We start from the raw sequence: 16,795 nt of genomic DNA, 5'->3' as shown, positions 1-16,795 counted from the left end.
TAAATTGCCCAGTCACAAGTTCAGTGTACTGTATAATTATCATTGACATTGACTAATTATCAATTGACAACTATAGGTCTCCATTACTCTTTAATTGTAACTCCCTATACTTCTGATTTTTTTTTTAATATACTGTACTTTAAACACTTTTATAAATAAATTATTTCTGGCGGTTATGGATTGGAAGGACCTTCAAAACTAGATTTGGCATATTCCTGATGTATATATGTGTGATGTGTAGTAAACAGGAATCATCATGCTAGTCATCTGAGATGGATCAGAAGAGAAAACTTAAGCTGGGTACACACCTGGGCTACTTTATGGTCGACTAGCCATTGCGCCACCTGAGCAGCCGTTTCAGGTAAATATACACACTTACTGATCAGCCACTTGATGTATTGTCCTGAAGTCCCAGCTGGGAGGGCATTCAAATCTGCCTGCCCAGGCTTTGACTTCAGTACCCGTAGCAATTGTACAGGCGAACTAGCAGGTTACAGCCAAAAGAGGTTTTTATTTATTTATTTGTGTCATGGTGGTTGGCGGAAGTAGCGTCTTGCAAAATCTGCTGATTCTGGAAGTAATGCCTTCAAGGTGTATGTTTTATGCAGCACTCAGGTATTCTGTTGTGCTTTCTATGCAAACCAATCTACAGTACATGACAGGGGTGCAGCTAGCTAGGGTGGTTGAGGAACATGCCCCAGGTGACAGAGGCATGGGTACCAGTTAGACAGGCAGTGTTAATGGACAGGCAGCACCAGAGAACATAGAGGTGATTGATCTGCTTTGACAGATGTTGTACTGAGCATTGTGATTCTGCAATCTTTCATCTGAAATCCAGGTTCACTAGTTATGTGCTCGTCCAGTTCTGATCACTGCAGAGGCTTGGGCACTATTTTTATGCAATTTAGCAATCCTGCTGCTTTTGCCCCCAGGGCTCTGAACAAGATGTAAATTAGATATGCACTAAATGAAAAAGAGCTTTAGTCCTGATTCAGAGTTAGATGCAAATTCAGTCACTGCTGTGGATTGCAGAAGATATGACAATGCTACTCTTACGTACAGAGACTCCCATTGTTCTCAGATCCTCTGATTGTGTACACAAATGTAGCAATGGACATACATCGTTCACACCACCTCTGAGCAACCCCATAGTTACTCAGAATATCCATTGCAGCTAAACTGCTGGAGCCAGTAATCCTGTGTACAAGGACACAGTTACCGGAAGCAACATGGCCACAAATGGTCATAACATTCTGCAGTTTTGTAACCACCCCCCATTACCTTCCACAAGTGTCACTGTCTGTCAATCATTCACTGTTGCGTCCTAATCAACACTACAACCGCTGTCTCAAGATCATTACAGCATATGTGCAATGCAACTCAGAATTTTATTCACCTCTGAATAATGCTTGCAAAAATGTCTATGACTAGCCTGTGGTTATTGAGATCAGCCACTTATCTCCATTCTCTGCAAGCTGCTACATTCTGCATCTGCATGCACACCACAGTTCATGTTTAAGTTACAATAAGGGGGGTAATTCTGAGTTGATTGTAGCAGGAATTTTGTTAGCAGTTGGGCAAAACCATGTGCACTGCAGGGGAGGCAGATATAACATGTGCAGAGAGAGTTAGATTTGGGTGGGTTATTTTGTTTCTGTGCAGGGTAAATACTGGCTGCTTTATTTTTACACTGCAATTTAGATTGCAGATTGAACACACCACACCCAAATCTAACTCTCTGTGCACATGTTATATCTGCCTCACCTGCACTGCACATGGTTTTGCCCAACTGCTAACAAAATTCCTGCTGCGATCAACTCAGAATTACCCACAATATCACCTAGATGTGGCCTACAATAATGGTAAGAATCTCATTTTGGCTGATGTGAAAAGATGCAGAGAGCGCTTTTTTGCATAGGAATTATTATGACAATTACTTACTCTTATCTTTAAAAGAAGATTTACTCAATTTTCTTAAAAGGTATGGTTTTATTGTGAAAGTTATATATTAAAATAAAATAAAATAAATGAAACTAAATATAAAAACAGAATAAACAAAACAGAATGTTTTCCTGTGATTGCTTTCTTATTTGATAAACAGTAGCAGTTTCATGTTACTGTTCTTATTTCAGCTTGTCAAAGTAATTTGTATACAATGTAACACAGGTGAAGATCCTACTGTGAGAATAGAGTAGACCTCAAATTCTTTTTGAAGCCCCAGGAGGGGTGAAATGCAATAGGTCATTGGTACAAGCTAACTACCTACGTTGTATCCTGCTGCTCTGACTGTGAAAAATAACCCACACCTGATACACCCACACCATGTGGTGAAACCCTCTACACAAGCCGAACAGACCCCTCTTGGGGAACTATACCGGAAGGGCAAACAGAGGAGAGAGGAATTAAGGAGCCAGGACGCTTCTCATGGAGCAACAAGAAAACCACCCATCCTACTCACATACCTATGGACCCCGAGCCAATAGACCAGACCAGGGACTTTATGGGCATAATTACCAGAGGGGATCAAGCGTTTGTAAGGAAGATGAACACTATGAACCACTCTGAACAACCTGCGGGAATATCACATTTAACCTTTAACCTATTACCGGTAAGACGCCTGAGCGGGCCGCAGCTTCATTCATTTTTTCATTATTCAGTTTTTATATTACCCTAACAATTTTTCTACTATCTCATTAAATACCATTTGCATGGTTTAAGGGACATTTATAATAAGGACAGAAACATATGTGCATCCTCTCCTATGCTATATATGTGTATTTTAATTATAAATAATTTCATATTGTACAGTATATGTATTTATGTACTATGTCTCAAAATCAATAACTGAATGAATAATCAAGGCAAAAGGTGAACTTTAGGAATTCCACCAACCCTACTGGTGGAAAAGAATATATTTATACTTTATTTTTAAACACAATTTGAGGTCTATTCTATTCTCACAGTAGGATCTTCACCTGTGTTACATTGTATACAAATTACTTTGACAAGCTGAAATAAGAACAGTAACAGGAAACTGCTACTGTTTATTAAATAAGAAAGCAATCACACGAAAACTCCTTATATATTCTGTTTTGTTTATTCTGTTTTTATATTTAGTTTAATTTATTTTACTTTAGTATATAACTTTCAAAATAAAAGCCATACCTTTTAAGAAAATTGAGTAAATCTTATTTTAAAGATAAGAGTATGGAATTGTCATAATAATTCCTATACAAAAAAAGTGCTCTCTGCATCTTTTCACAGATATTTATATAAAAAAGAGGGACCCCTTTAGACAAATCGAAGCAGCTCATTTATATGTATAGAAATCACCCAAGGGATTAGCGCAGTTGGACCCACATTTCTGCCATATAATTTTGGCTGATGCACTGTTCCATGCTCATCTCCCTCAAGGGCAGATGTATTAAGCCTGGAGAAATGATAAAGCAGTGATAAAACAGTTATAAGTGCATGGTGATAACGCACCAGCCAATCAGCTCCAATATATACATTTACAGTTAGGAGCTGATTGGCTGGTGTATTATCACCTTGCACCTTATCACTTCTCCAGGCTTAATACATCTGCCCCTCAGTTTGATGTTCCAGGTAGTGATGTTGACTATGATGTCATGTACATTGAACTGTAGTGTAGTCAGTGTACTATCCCCAAGGAAACGGGGAGGATGTTGTGAGATCACATGTAAGGATGACCTCTGTCAAAGTACTGTATGTCTCAAGTTATGCTACACTGTTGGCATGATACTTCCAGAGAGTTGTATTGTATTTGTTACTTTTTTTCCCATATGCGATTAAATCACCCATTATGATGGCTTCTTTCTGTGTGGTCATAGATTCATTATTCCTCATTCCACAATCACTACAAGACTTGTATGCATGTTAGATTCATCAGCAACACCCAGACTGTGAAGCTACTAAACACAGGACTAAATACTGTATGCTTTGTACTGACACTCTCTAGCCAGAGATATTGACCATGCTGTTGCTTCTTGTGCAAGCTCCTTGGTTCATAGTTGCTAGTGTTCATTTTAGCACCCTGCACCTCTCACAACCCATGTAGTTCCTCTTTCCTGCATGGGGTGTCGCTCTCTGTTCTGGTGCTTCTCAGGTCTGTATATCAGCAATAAGATACAGACCAGAGTGTGCTAGAAGTACCAGAGCAGAGAGCAACACCCCAGACAGGAAAGAGGAACTGTACTGGTTGTGACAGGTAGAGGATGTTAGAATGAACACTAGTTGCAACTTGCTACTGATATCTTTGATTGGAGGAGGAAAGAGCACTTACAGTAGTACTTGTTAACTCTTACTCTAAATGGTTCAAAGCAGACTACCGCTTTACTAGCCCAACAGTAATAAAAAAAAGTTTAAGAGACACTTCTCTATGCATGGAATACCACAAAAACTGATAACTGACATTGCCTGCAATTCATGAGCAATTATTTGCAGTACTTTCAAAACAGTGTCACATCAAACACACAAGCAAAGTGTTCATTATCCACAATCCAATGGAATGGCAGAAAGAGCAGTTCACTATACTAAACACTTATTCAACAAATGTTGTTGCATTGGCTCCGATGTACAGATAGGTCCATGTTTATCTTGACCTTTAATAGGATTAACTGAGACTGGGCAGTAGGACTTAATCCCCTGCTGTAATGACTTAATCACCTGCTGTATTGTTCTCTGTATTGTATTGCAGCTGAGAACAATAGATGAAGGGTTTATGTTAATAAATTATGTTGTGCCTAGGCGCAGCAAACTAGCCAAGATAACCGTGGATCTATCTATATGCATGGCAATATTCACCCTGAGAAACACAACAAGAGATGGGCTACCATCACTGCACAACATCCATTCTAAAGGCTTATTCCTGTATTAAAGCCAAAACTTCAACCATAAGTCTAGACTTATATATAAGGTGCACACACTAGATTTAGAATGTTTTTCTCACCTACATTAAGTGAGCCAACTACATTTTAGCAATGTGGTTCACATTTACACTAATATTGGACTTGACAAACAGAGCACTATTAAAGGGTGCTCCAAGAGACCTAGCAGCTTTGCTGTGGAAGCTAATTGTACATTATGAGTGGTAAATGTGCCACCTGCTGAAGGTGTTTGGACATCTAGATCCACCAACATAACCGCCTACAATGTGTGTCCAGGGTCACCAAGTGTCAATTTGAAAAAAAGCTCAGGACAGTCCAATGCTCATGCATCCAAAAATGATCAAACCTCACACTCATGTGCTCCCTTTTTCACCACCGGTCCTTGGTTGAGTTTCAAGGTGCAATCCCAATTTCCAGGACTTTGTTACATATTTCTTCTTCTTACCTGTGCACCACACATTGTTTCATTGACTTTGCTGTTTCCATGCAATATCTTTGCTGTGTACAGTATACAGTATGTTTTATTTGAAAGGAGGGCTTGCTGGTGGCTAGCTTGGTGGATAAAGACACATTTGTTCAGCAGCGTCCTGTATTTTCAATCACATCACAGCTAAGAGGCACTGTATTATAGTAACTTAAAGCACACATGGCTGTCATCTATTCTCTCATGTAGTTACTAGATCATATTAGATGACCTTAGTTTGACATGAATTTAGCGCTCACAGAAAGATTTCTATTAAGTTACACGGAAACTGTACAAGCACCATGACAGCAAAAGCTTTTTCCCTTCCCCAGTATTTTACTTAGAATTAGATTGTGTATACATGTCTTCTAACATTCCGGGTATATCATATTGTTGCAGTTACTACTGAAATAATTGCACTCACCATATTCCTGTATGTGCATAATCCTTTTAATATCTATATAAATTTATTACATGTTACAACATGCACAGTTTGTATATTATTTCAACAATAATCCCCGCAAATAAGTAATTTCACTAAATATACTATAATGCCACTCCTACTGTCACTGCCCCCTGGCTGCTGCTCCTCATCCTCTCCCACTTACTGTACCTCTACTTTGTGCTGACCACAGCTGCTGCTGTCCCTATTGCAGTAACCACATGGAAATGTTCAATAAAGAAATTCTGTGAGACTAAATGGAGCCTATTGGCAGGAGATACAGGGCTAGTAATTTATCAAAGGACTAGGTATTTGGTTGTTATATTTGTAAAATGGGTACTTGAAATAGGAACTCGGTAGACAGACTTCTAGTGAATACGCAGTGACTTTTTACTGGCAGCAGACATGGAAGAACTGCATGCCTAGGCATAGGCCTGAAAATAGAGGTACATACAGAAAATATGTAAATTACCATAAAAGGTCCTAACACTCCTCATGCTTAGCAGTCAGTCCACTGCAGTGGCTTGCAGCCACAATAAGCCAAATTCTCTAAGCATAGCCCTTGGTCCCTGGCACTACAGTCACTTTCTCTACTAACTGGCCACTAACTAGTGTCTGGAAGAGTAGGGGAATAAGAGTTCTAAACTCTTCCTCTGCTGCTGATTTCCTGCTGGCTCTGGGCAACCTGGAAAACTGGGAATTCCATATTTCCACTTTGAGCTGTGCAGCCCAGAAAACTCAGAATTTCAACCTTCTGATGCAGCTAAAGAATGTGCCAATCTTCTTTTCCTCTCCATTGGAAGTAGCTGATCCCACTAGAATGTGGACAATTCACATGAGAGACCACCCTTCTCACCACACATTTTTATATACATTATAAATTTATCACTCATATTTCTATTGTCTTCAAGTGTATCTTTAGGGTCAATTTCAACAGGTCACTAATGTCAGTCTAAGGTAATACAAATGCACTACTACAGGTAAGGTGGCATAATCAGCCTTAAGTAATATATGCAAAATCCTAGAGACGCAGTGGTAATGCCTTTTTTGCACACACCTCATTTCATGCTGGTGCACCTATCATTACAGCATTACTGCGTGGTTTGTAGGGCAGAGTGGCAGTTTTGGAAGTGGAGCAGCAAAAGTTAATAACAGCCAACTTCAGGAGCTGTGTGGACGTTACAATCTAAGGGGTCTATTTACTAAGCCTAGGATGGTGATAAAGTGGATGGAGATAAAGTACCAGCCAATCAGCTCCTAACTGTCAAACACAGCTTGTGACATGGCAGTTATGAGCTGATTGGCTGGTACTTCATCTCCATCCACTTTATCTCCATTCAAGGCTTAGTAAATAGACCTCACAGCAGGGACGTGCAGTCAGGGGAGGCAGGGGAGGCAGTGCCTCCCCTGTCATTCTCCCCTATCATTAATGATTACAATAATATAAAGAATATACTTATGACACATATTCTGTGTCCTAAGTATATGCTTTATATTATTTTAATCATTTCTACACTTTAAAACTGGTTACATTTTTTTTAGAGGCACCGAGAGCTGTGCCTCCTGTGTATAATGGTAAAGGGTCGGACGCGGGGGGCGGGCAGGGGGCGGGGCCAAGGACAGGGCTGTAAAAGCCCATTACAAAAACCAGGATAAGCGGCACCAGTGTGAGTGCCTCAGTGACAGGGGTGTGCTTTCTGCCCATATGAAAGCACGCCCCTGTCACTGCTGCAGATATGATTGGGCACTATGAGATCATGGGCAGGGCAACTCCTGACCTGAGTCCCTGCAGCTTCCGTTCGTCTGGCCAGACCCGCATCACCCGCACACCGCCGGCGCCGCCGCTCATCACCCCCGACCCCCGTCACCTGGTGCTGACGACCTCTCCTCTTGACTAGGCGGCGTAGAGCTCTGCGCCGCTAATTCCCCACACACCGCCGGCGCCGCTCAACACCGCCCCTACCCCTGGTGCTGATCATCTCCCCCGGGCCGCTCACCGTCAGTGCTGCCCCCCCAACCATCGCTGGTGCTTCTCATCTACCCCCCTCCCCCCCCAATCCCCCCCCCCCGCGCCAGTGCTGATCATCTCTCCCCCCACCCTCCCCGCTAGTGCTGCTCATCTTCCCCCCCCTCCTCCCCCACTCACCATCAGTGCAGCAGCTGCCGCTCATCTCTCCCCCGGGTCCCCCAACCAACGCTGGTGCCTGTCATCTACCACCCCCCCTCCCCCCCCGCCAGTGTTGATCATCTCTCCTCCCTCCCTCCCCGCTGGTGCTTCTAATCTACCCCCCTCTCCCCCCCCCCCCGCACCAGTGCTGATCATCTCTCCCCCCCCCCCCTCCCCGCTGGTGCTTCTCATCTACCCCCCTCTCCCCCCCCCACGCACCAGTGCTGATCATCTCCCCCCCCCCTCCCTGCTGGTCCTTCTCATCTACCCCCCTCCCCCCCCCCCGCACCAGTGCTGATCATCTCTCCCCCCTCCCTCCCCGCTGGTGCTTCTCATCTACCCCCCTTCCCCCCCCCCCCCGCGCCAGTGCTGATCATCTCTCCCCCCTCCCTCCCCGCTGGTGCTTCTCATCTACCCCCCGCGCCAGTGCTGATCATCTCTCCCCCCTCCCCGCTGGTGCTGCTCATCTCCCCCCCCCCACTCACCATCAGTGCAGCTGCCGCTCATCTCTCCCCCCAACCACCGCTGGTGCCTCTAATCTACCCCCCTCTCACCTGGTGCTGCTTATCATCCCCCCCCCCTCCCCCTCCCCTCCCCTTGGCCTGCAGTGCAATGTACAGACCAAGGGAGCGCCGCGTCAGGAGCCTGCAGCCAGAAGAAGAAATCATGTAAGTGGCTGACACTACACTACACCTACACTGCACTACACTACACTACACTGTACTACACTACACCACACTACACTGTACTACACTACACTGTACTACACTGCACCTACACTACACCGCACTACACTACACTGTACTACACTACACCTACACTACACTACACCTACACTGCACCTACACTACACTGCACCTACACTACACTACACTACACCACACTGTACTGCACCTACACTACACTACACTGTACTGTACTACACTGCACTACACTACACTGTACTGCACTGCACTGCACTACACCTACACTGCAGTACACTACACTGTACTGCACTGCACTACACTGCACTGCACCTACACTACACCACAGCTTAAGGGTAGAGTGGGGGGAGGGGTGTGTATAAAGTGCTCTACCTGTCGTAATGTGTACAAAAAAGGGGGGCTGTGTGCTGTAATGTGTAAAAAAGGGGACACTGTCTGTCGTAATGTGTACAAAGGGGACGCAGTCTGCCGTAATGTCTAAAAAGGGGACGCAGTCTGTCGTAATGTCAAAAAAGGGGACGCAGTCTGCCGTAATGTCTAAAAAGGGGACGCTGTCTGCCGTAATGTCCAAAAAGGCAGACGCTGTCTGCCGTAATATGTAAAAAGGGGGACGTTGTCTGCCGTAATGTGTAAAAAGGGGGACGTTGTCTGCCGTAATGTGTAAAAAGGGGACACTGTCTGCTGTAATGTGTAAAAAGGGGACACTGTCTGCTGTAATGTGTAATAAGGGGACGTTGTCTGCCGTAATGTGTAAAAAGGTGGACGTTGTCTGCCGTAATGTGTAAAAAGGGGGACTGTCTGCCGTAATGTGTAAAAAGGGGACGCTGTCTGCCGTAATGTGTAAAAAGGTGGACGTTGTCTGCCGTAATGTGTAAAAGGGTCTCTACCTGGTGTAGTGGTGCTACTGTGCGGCGTAATTTGAATAATAGAGACTACTATGCACCGTTATATGAATTGGTATAATTTTGTGGCCACACCCCTTCCCCACGAAGCCACGCCCCTATATATTTTGCGCATGCCTGCAGCGCGCACTGCTCCTGTTTTACATAAACTTGGATGGAATGGGGAAGGGGGTCCAAAGCATTTTGTCGCACATGGGCCCACCGCTCGCTAGTTCCGCCACGTGCTCTACCTGCTGTAATGTGTAAAAGGGAGCTCTGCCTGGCGTAATTTGAGCTACTATGCGACGTAATTTGACTAATGGAAGCCCTGGACAACAAAATTGCATTCATGTCCTCCTCCCAGTCCCAAACACTAATTTATTTATTTATTTTCTATAAAAATGTACAATATATCACAAGTATGATGAGCAGGCAGGTACCGGGCATTGGTGGCATCGGACTGAGATGCAAATTAGTGACGGAGGGCTGGGTCAGTTGATGGTGGGCGAGTTGTAAGTCATTGGCGGTGGCAGCAGGCATCGGCACAGGGGCAGTAGTGGGCATTGGCTCTGCGGCGGTAGGGGTCATCGGCAGGATTCGGAGGACATTATGGCTGTAGTGCCTCACCAGCCACTGACCTCACCGCACGCCACTGCCTCACAGTGCCAAACAGGTGCTCTGGTACACCTAGTCTTGGGGATAACTGGATCTGAACTGTATGCACTTTGCTTCTGAGAACAGTGTAGGAGGTGTAATGTTTAGCATTACTGCCTCACAGCACTGATGTCTTGAGTTCAATTCCCACTATTGTCCTAACTGTCTGGAGTTTGTACAATCTCCCTATACTTGCATTGGTGTATCTATAATGGGTGCAGGGCCACTAGATCACACCACACACCCAGCACCCATATAATTCATCTGGAGTCCCGCGAGGCCGGTAATGCTGACAGAAATCACCAGGAAAATGGTGGCCAATTTCCCGGTAGTTTGTGCATGTGCAACAGAGATTTTTCAGGTGCAATGTTCCTGGACAATTGTGCATGCACAGTAGACTCTGGTATAAAGCCTACAGTGCTGCCAAAGAGGTGGGTTCCATCACAGAGCCTGCAAATGGGAGATCTCTTCTCTTAATCTGCACCTGCAGGCCTGCATGAGTTTCCTCCCACAATCCAAAAGTATACTGGTAGGTTAATTGGCTCCAAAGAAAATATTAACCCTTGTGTGTAAGGGTATGCATGTACTACATGTGTTTAGGGCAGACTAGATAGGCCAAATAGTGCACATCTGTTTATGTTTCTATATAACATCTGGGATCTTTCCTTAAAAACAGTAATATTTAAGCATCCACTATGCCCATAGTAGTATCCCAGGCCCTAACCGTCCCAACAGAATGACAAGGAGGGAGCTTTAGCACAACCCATGTCATGAAAGTATATTGAATTTAATACATACATAGATTTTGCAGTATGAGATAACCTGTGATGATTGCAGTATAAATGTATAATATTGTTAGGTAAGACAGAGGCTATTTGCAGCAATACAAATATACAGTACATTTTAGTCACTAAGCCAATGAACATTCTGTTTCTCCAGATTATTATTATTTTTTTTTATTCAGCTTCTCTGCTTCTTTTCGGTGCAGCTACTTATCACCAAAGACCAGTATCCACTAGAATTCTCTTTCATTTAATGATAGCACTGACAGGCAGTAGACTGTTACATACAGCTGATAATAGCAAGCAGTAAGTGGAAAAGTCTACATATCCCATTCTGTTCAGCTCTTTCTATGTTACAGCATCACAATCATTTACTGAACGGGAATGATAAGAATTCTTACGCAACACTAAGAATGCCAATCTATCAATGAAAACAGTAAAAGAAATGTATCCTCTTTCAATTCAGCACTTACAGTAAATGCCATACTAAATACTCTGAACTGGATACTCTATATATCTCATTTTGCATAAATTTGTCTAGCAACTTAATATGACCACAGTAGTTCATGTAGTATAACACCCAGGCTCAACTATTCCAAATAATAGATATTTGTATCTACAGTATTTCTAAGTTAACAATAATGATCCTAAATTTCTTTTTCTCATTCCATGCAATTATGCAAAACTAAAAATATAAACATATTTAAAACCAATACTAATCAACACTATCATCGCTCTCTACTAGTGATGAGCGGGTTCGGTTCCTCGGAAACCGAACCCCCCCCGAACTTCACCCATTTTACACGGGTCCGAGGCATAATCGGATTCTCCCGTATGGCTCGGTTAACCCGAGCGCGCCCGAACGTCATCATCCCGCGGTCAGATTCTCGCAAGATTCGTATTCTATATAAGGGGCCGCGCGTTGCCGCCATTTTGACTCGTGCATTGGAAATGTTAGGGAGAGGACGTGGCTGGCGTCCTCTCCGTTTATTAATGTTGCTGCAAATATTTGTGCTTATTGCTTAATTGTGGGGACTGGGGAGCAGCTGTATTATATAGGAGGAGTACAGTGCAGAGTTTTGCTGATCAGTAACCACCAGTTTTATCCGTTCTCTGCCTGAAAAACGCTCCATATCTGTGCTCAGTGTGCTGCATATATCTGTGCTCACACTGCTTTATTGTGGGGACTGGGGACCAGCAGTATTATATAGGAGGAGTACAGTGCAGAGTTTTGCTGAAAGTGACCACCAGTATATATAGCAGTACGGTACGGAAGGCCACTGCTCTACCTACCTCTGTGTCGTCAAGTATACTATCCATCTAGATTCTATACCTGTGGTGCATTTTAGTCTTGCAGTTTGCTGACAGTGACCACCAGTTTATATAGCAGTATGGTACGGAAGGCCACTGCTCTACCTACCTCTGTGTCGTCAAGTATACTATCTATCTAGATTCTATACCTGTGGTGCATTTTAGTTTTGCAGTTTGCTGACAGTGACCACCAGTATATATAGCAGTACGGTACGGAAGGCCACTGCTCCACCTACCTCTGTGTCGTCAAGTATACTATCCATCTAGATTCTATACCTGTGGTGCATTTTAGTTTTGCAGTTTGCTGACAGTGACCACCAGTATATATAGCAGTACGGTACGGAAGGCCACTGCTCTACCTACCTCTGTGTCGTCAAGTATACTGTCCATCTAGATTCTATACCCGTGGTGCATTTTAGTTTTGCAGTTTGCTGACAGAGACCACCAATATATATAGCAGTACGGTATGGAAGGCCACTGCTCTACCTACCTCTGTGTCGTCAAGTATACTATCCATCTAGATTCTATACCTGTGGTGCATTTTAGTTTTGCAGTTTGCTGACAGTGACCACCAGTATATATAGCAGTACGGTACGGAAGGCCACTGCTCTACCTATCTCTGTGTCGTCAAGTATACTATCCATCTAGATTCTATACCTGTGGTGCATTTTAGTTTTGCAGTTTGCTGACATTGACCACCAGTATATATAGCAGTATGGTACGGAAGGCCACTGCTCTACCTACCTCTGTGTCGTCAAGTATACTATCCATCTAGATTCCATACCTGTGGTGCATTTTAGTTTTGCAGTTTGCTGACAGTGACTACCAGTATGTATAGCAGTACGGTACGGGTGGCCACTGCTCTACCTACCTCTGTGTCGTCAAGTATACTATCCATCTAGATTCTATACCTGTGGTACATTTTAGTTTTGCAGTTTGCTGACAGTGACCACCAGTATATATAGCAGTACGGTACGGAAGGCCACTGCACTACCTACCTCTGTGTCGTCAAGTATACTATCCATCTAGATTCTATACCTGTGGTGCATTTTAGTTTTGCAGTTTGCTGACAGTGACCACCAGTATAAATAGCAGTACGGTACGGAAGGCCACTGCTCTACCTACCTCTGTGTCGTCAAGTATACTATCCATCCATACCTGTGGTGCATTTCAGTTGTGCGCAGTATATATAGTAGTAGGCCATTGCTATTGATACTGGCATATAATTCCACACATTAAAAAATGGAGAACAAAAATGTGGAGGTTAAAATAGGGAAAGATCAAGATCCACTTCCACCTCGTGCTGAAGCTGCTGCCACTAGTCATGGCCGAGACGATGAAATGCCATCAACGTCGTCTGCCAAGGCCGATGCCCAATGTCATAGTAGAGAGCATGTAAAATCCAAAAAACAAAAGTTCAGTAAAATTACCCAAAAATCAAAATTGAAATCGTCTGATGAGAAGTGTAAACTTGCCAATATGCCATTTACGACACGTAGTGGCAAGGAACGGCTGAGGCCCTGGCCTATGTTCATGGCTAGTGGTTCAGATTCACATGAGGATGGAAGCACTCATCCTCTCGCTAGAAAAATGAAAAGACTTAAGCTGGCAAAAGCACAGCAAAGAACTGTGTGTTCTTCTAAATCACAAATCCCCAAGGAGAGTCCAATTGTGTCGGTTGCGATGCCTGACCTTCCCAACACTGGACGAGAAGAGCTTGCGCCTTCCACCATTTGCACGCCCCCTGCAAGTGCTGGAAGGAGTACCTGCAGTCCAGTTCCTGATAGTCAAATTGAAGATGTCACTGTTGAAGTACACCAGGATGAGGATATGGGTGTTGCTGGCGCTGGGGAGGAAATTGACAAGGAGGATTCTGATGGTGAGGTGGTTTGTTTAAGTCAGGCACCCGGGGAGACACCTGTTATCCGTGGGACGAATATGGCCATTGACATGCCTGGTCAAAATACAATAAAAATCAGCTCTTCGGTGTGGAATTATTTCAACACAAATGCGGACAACAGGTGTCAAGCCGTGTGTTGCCTTTGTCAAGCTGTAATAAGTAGGGGTAAGGACGTTAACTACCTAGGAACATCCTGCCTTATACGTCACCTGGACCGCATTCATCAGAAGTCAGTGACATGTTAAAAACTTTGGATGACAGTGGAAGCAGTCCACTGACCACTAAATCCCTTTCTCTTGTAACCAAGCTCCTGCAAACCACACCACCAACTCCCTCAGTGTCAATTTCCACCTTACACAGGAAAGCCAATAGTCCTGCAGGCCATGTCACTGGCAAATCTGACGAGTCCTCTCCTGCCTGGGATTCCTCCAATGCATCCTTGAGTGTAACGCCTATTGCTGCTGGCGCTGCTGTTGTTGCTGCTGGGAGTTGATCGTCATCCCAGAGGGGAAGTCGGAAGACCACTTGTACTACTTCCAGTAAGCAATTGACTGTCCAACAGTCCTTTGCGAGGAAGATGAAATATCACAGCAGTCATCCTGCTGCAAAGCGGATAACTCAGGTCTTGTCAGCCTGGGTGGTGAGAAACGAGTGTCCGGTATCCACCGTTAATTCACACGCAACTAGAGACTTGATTGAGGTACTGTGTCCCCGGTACCAAATACCATCTAGGTTCCATTTCTCTAGGCAGGCGATACCGAAAATGTACACAGACGTCAGAAAAAGAGTCACCAGTGTCCTAAAAAATGCAGTTGTACCCAATGTCCACTTAACCATGGACATGTGGACAAGTGGAGCAGGGTAGACTCAGGACTATATGACTGTGAAAGCCCACTGGGTAGATGTATTGCCTCCCGCAGCAAGAACAGCAGCGGAGGCACCAGTAGCAGCATCTCGCAAATGCCAACATGTTCCTAGGCAGGCTACGCTTTGTATCACCACTTTCCATAAGAGGCACACAGCTGACAACCTCTTACGGAAACCGAGGAACATCATCGCAGAATGGCTTACCCCAATTGGACTCTCCTGGGGATTTGTGACATTGGACCAATATTGTGCGTGCATTACATCTGGGCAAATTCCAGCACGTCCCATGTTTTGCACATACATTGAATTTGGTGGTGCAGAATTATTTAAAAAATGACAGGGGCGTGCAAGAGATGCTGTCGGTGGCCCGAATAATTGCGGGCCACTTTCGGCGTTCAGCCACCGCGTGCCGAAGACTGGAGCACCAGCAAACAGTCCTGAACCTGCCCTGCCATCATATGAAGCAAGAGGTGGTAATGAGGTGGAATTCAACCCTCTATATGCTTCAGAGGATGCAGGAGCAGCAAAAGGCCATTCAAACCTATACATCTGCCCACGATATAGGCAAAGGAGGGGGAATGCACCTGACTCAAGCGCAGTGGAGAATGATTTCAACGTTGTGCAAGGTTCTGCAACCCTTTGTACTTGCCACACGTGAAGTCAGTTCAGACACTGCCAGCCTGAGTCAGGTCAATCCCCTCATCAGGCTTTTGCAGAAGAAGCTGGAGACATTGAAGGAGGAGCTAAAACAGAGCGATTCCGCTAGGCATGTGGGACTTGTGGATGGAGCCCTTAATTCGCTTAACCAGGATTCACGGGTGGTCATTCTGTTGAAATCAGAGCACTACATTTTGGCCACCGTGCTTGATCCAAGATTTAAAACCTACGTTGTATCTCTCTTTCCAGCAGACACAAGTCTGCTGGTGAGAAAATTGTCAAGTCAAGCGGAACGTGACCCGTCAACAGCTCCTCCTTCACATACTCCCGCAACTGGGGGTGCGAGGAAAATGGTAAGAATTCCGAGCCCACACACTGGCGGTGATGCAGAGCAGTCTGGAGCGAGTGCTGACATCTGGTCCGGACTGAAGGACCTGCCAACGATTACTGACCTGTCGTCTACTGTCACTGCATATGATTCTGTCACCATTGAAAAAATGGTGGAGGATTATATGAGTGACCGCATCCAAGTAGGCATGTCAGACAGTCTGTACGTATACTGGCAGGAAAAAGAGGCAATTTGGAGGCCCTTGCACAAACTGGCTTTATTCTACCTAAGTTGCCCTCCCTCCAGTGTGTACTCCGAAAGAGTGTTTAGTGCAGCTGCTCACCTTGTCAGCAATCGGCGTACGAGGTAACTTCCAGAAAATGTGGAGAAGATGATGTTCATCAAAATGAATTATAATCAATTCCTCTGTGGAGACATTCACCAGCAATTGCCTCCACAAAGTACACAGGGATCTGAGATGGTGGATTCCAGTGGGGACGAATTAATAATCTGTGAGGAGGGGGATGTACACAGTGAAAGGGGTGAGGAATCAGAGGGTGATGATGAGGTGGACATCTTGCCTCTGTAGAGCCAGTTTGTGCAAGGAGAGATTGATTGCTTCTTTTTTGGTGGGGGCCCAAACCAACCAGTCATTTCAGTCACAGTCGTGTGGCAGACCCTGTCGCTGAAATGATGGGTTCGTTAAAGTGTGCATGTCCTGTTTATACAACA

General features: G+C 44.6%; 1 protein-coding gene across 1 annotated transcript in view; it reads right to left on the bottom strand.

The window, feature by feature from the left end:
• Positions 1-16,795, bottom strand: part of GALNTL6 (polypeptide N-acetylgalactosaminyltransferase like 6) — a 1,932,308-nt gene that overhangs the window by 1,331,498 nt on the left and 584,015 nt on the right. The window lies entirely within an intron of this gene.

The sequence above is a fragment of the Pseudophryne corroboree genome, chromosome 1, assembly GCF_028390025.1.
Source record: "Pseudophryne corroboree isolate aPseCor3 chromosome 1, aPseCor3.hap2, whole genome shotgun sequence".
In the NCBI taxonomy this organism is placed as follows: domain Eukaryota; kingdom Metazoa; phylum Chordata; class Amphibia; order Anura; family Myobatrachidae; genus Pseudophryne; species Pseudophryne corroboree.
This window is presented reverse-complemented; position numbering and strand designations above follow the sequence as displayed.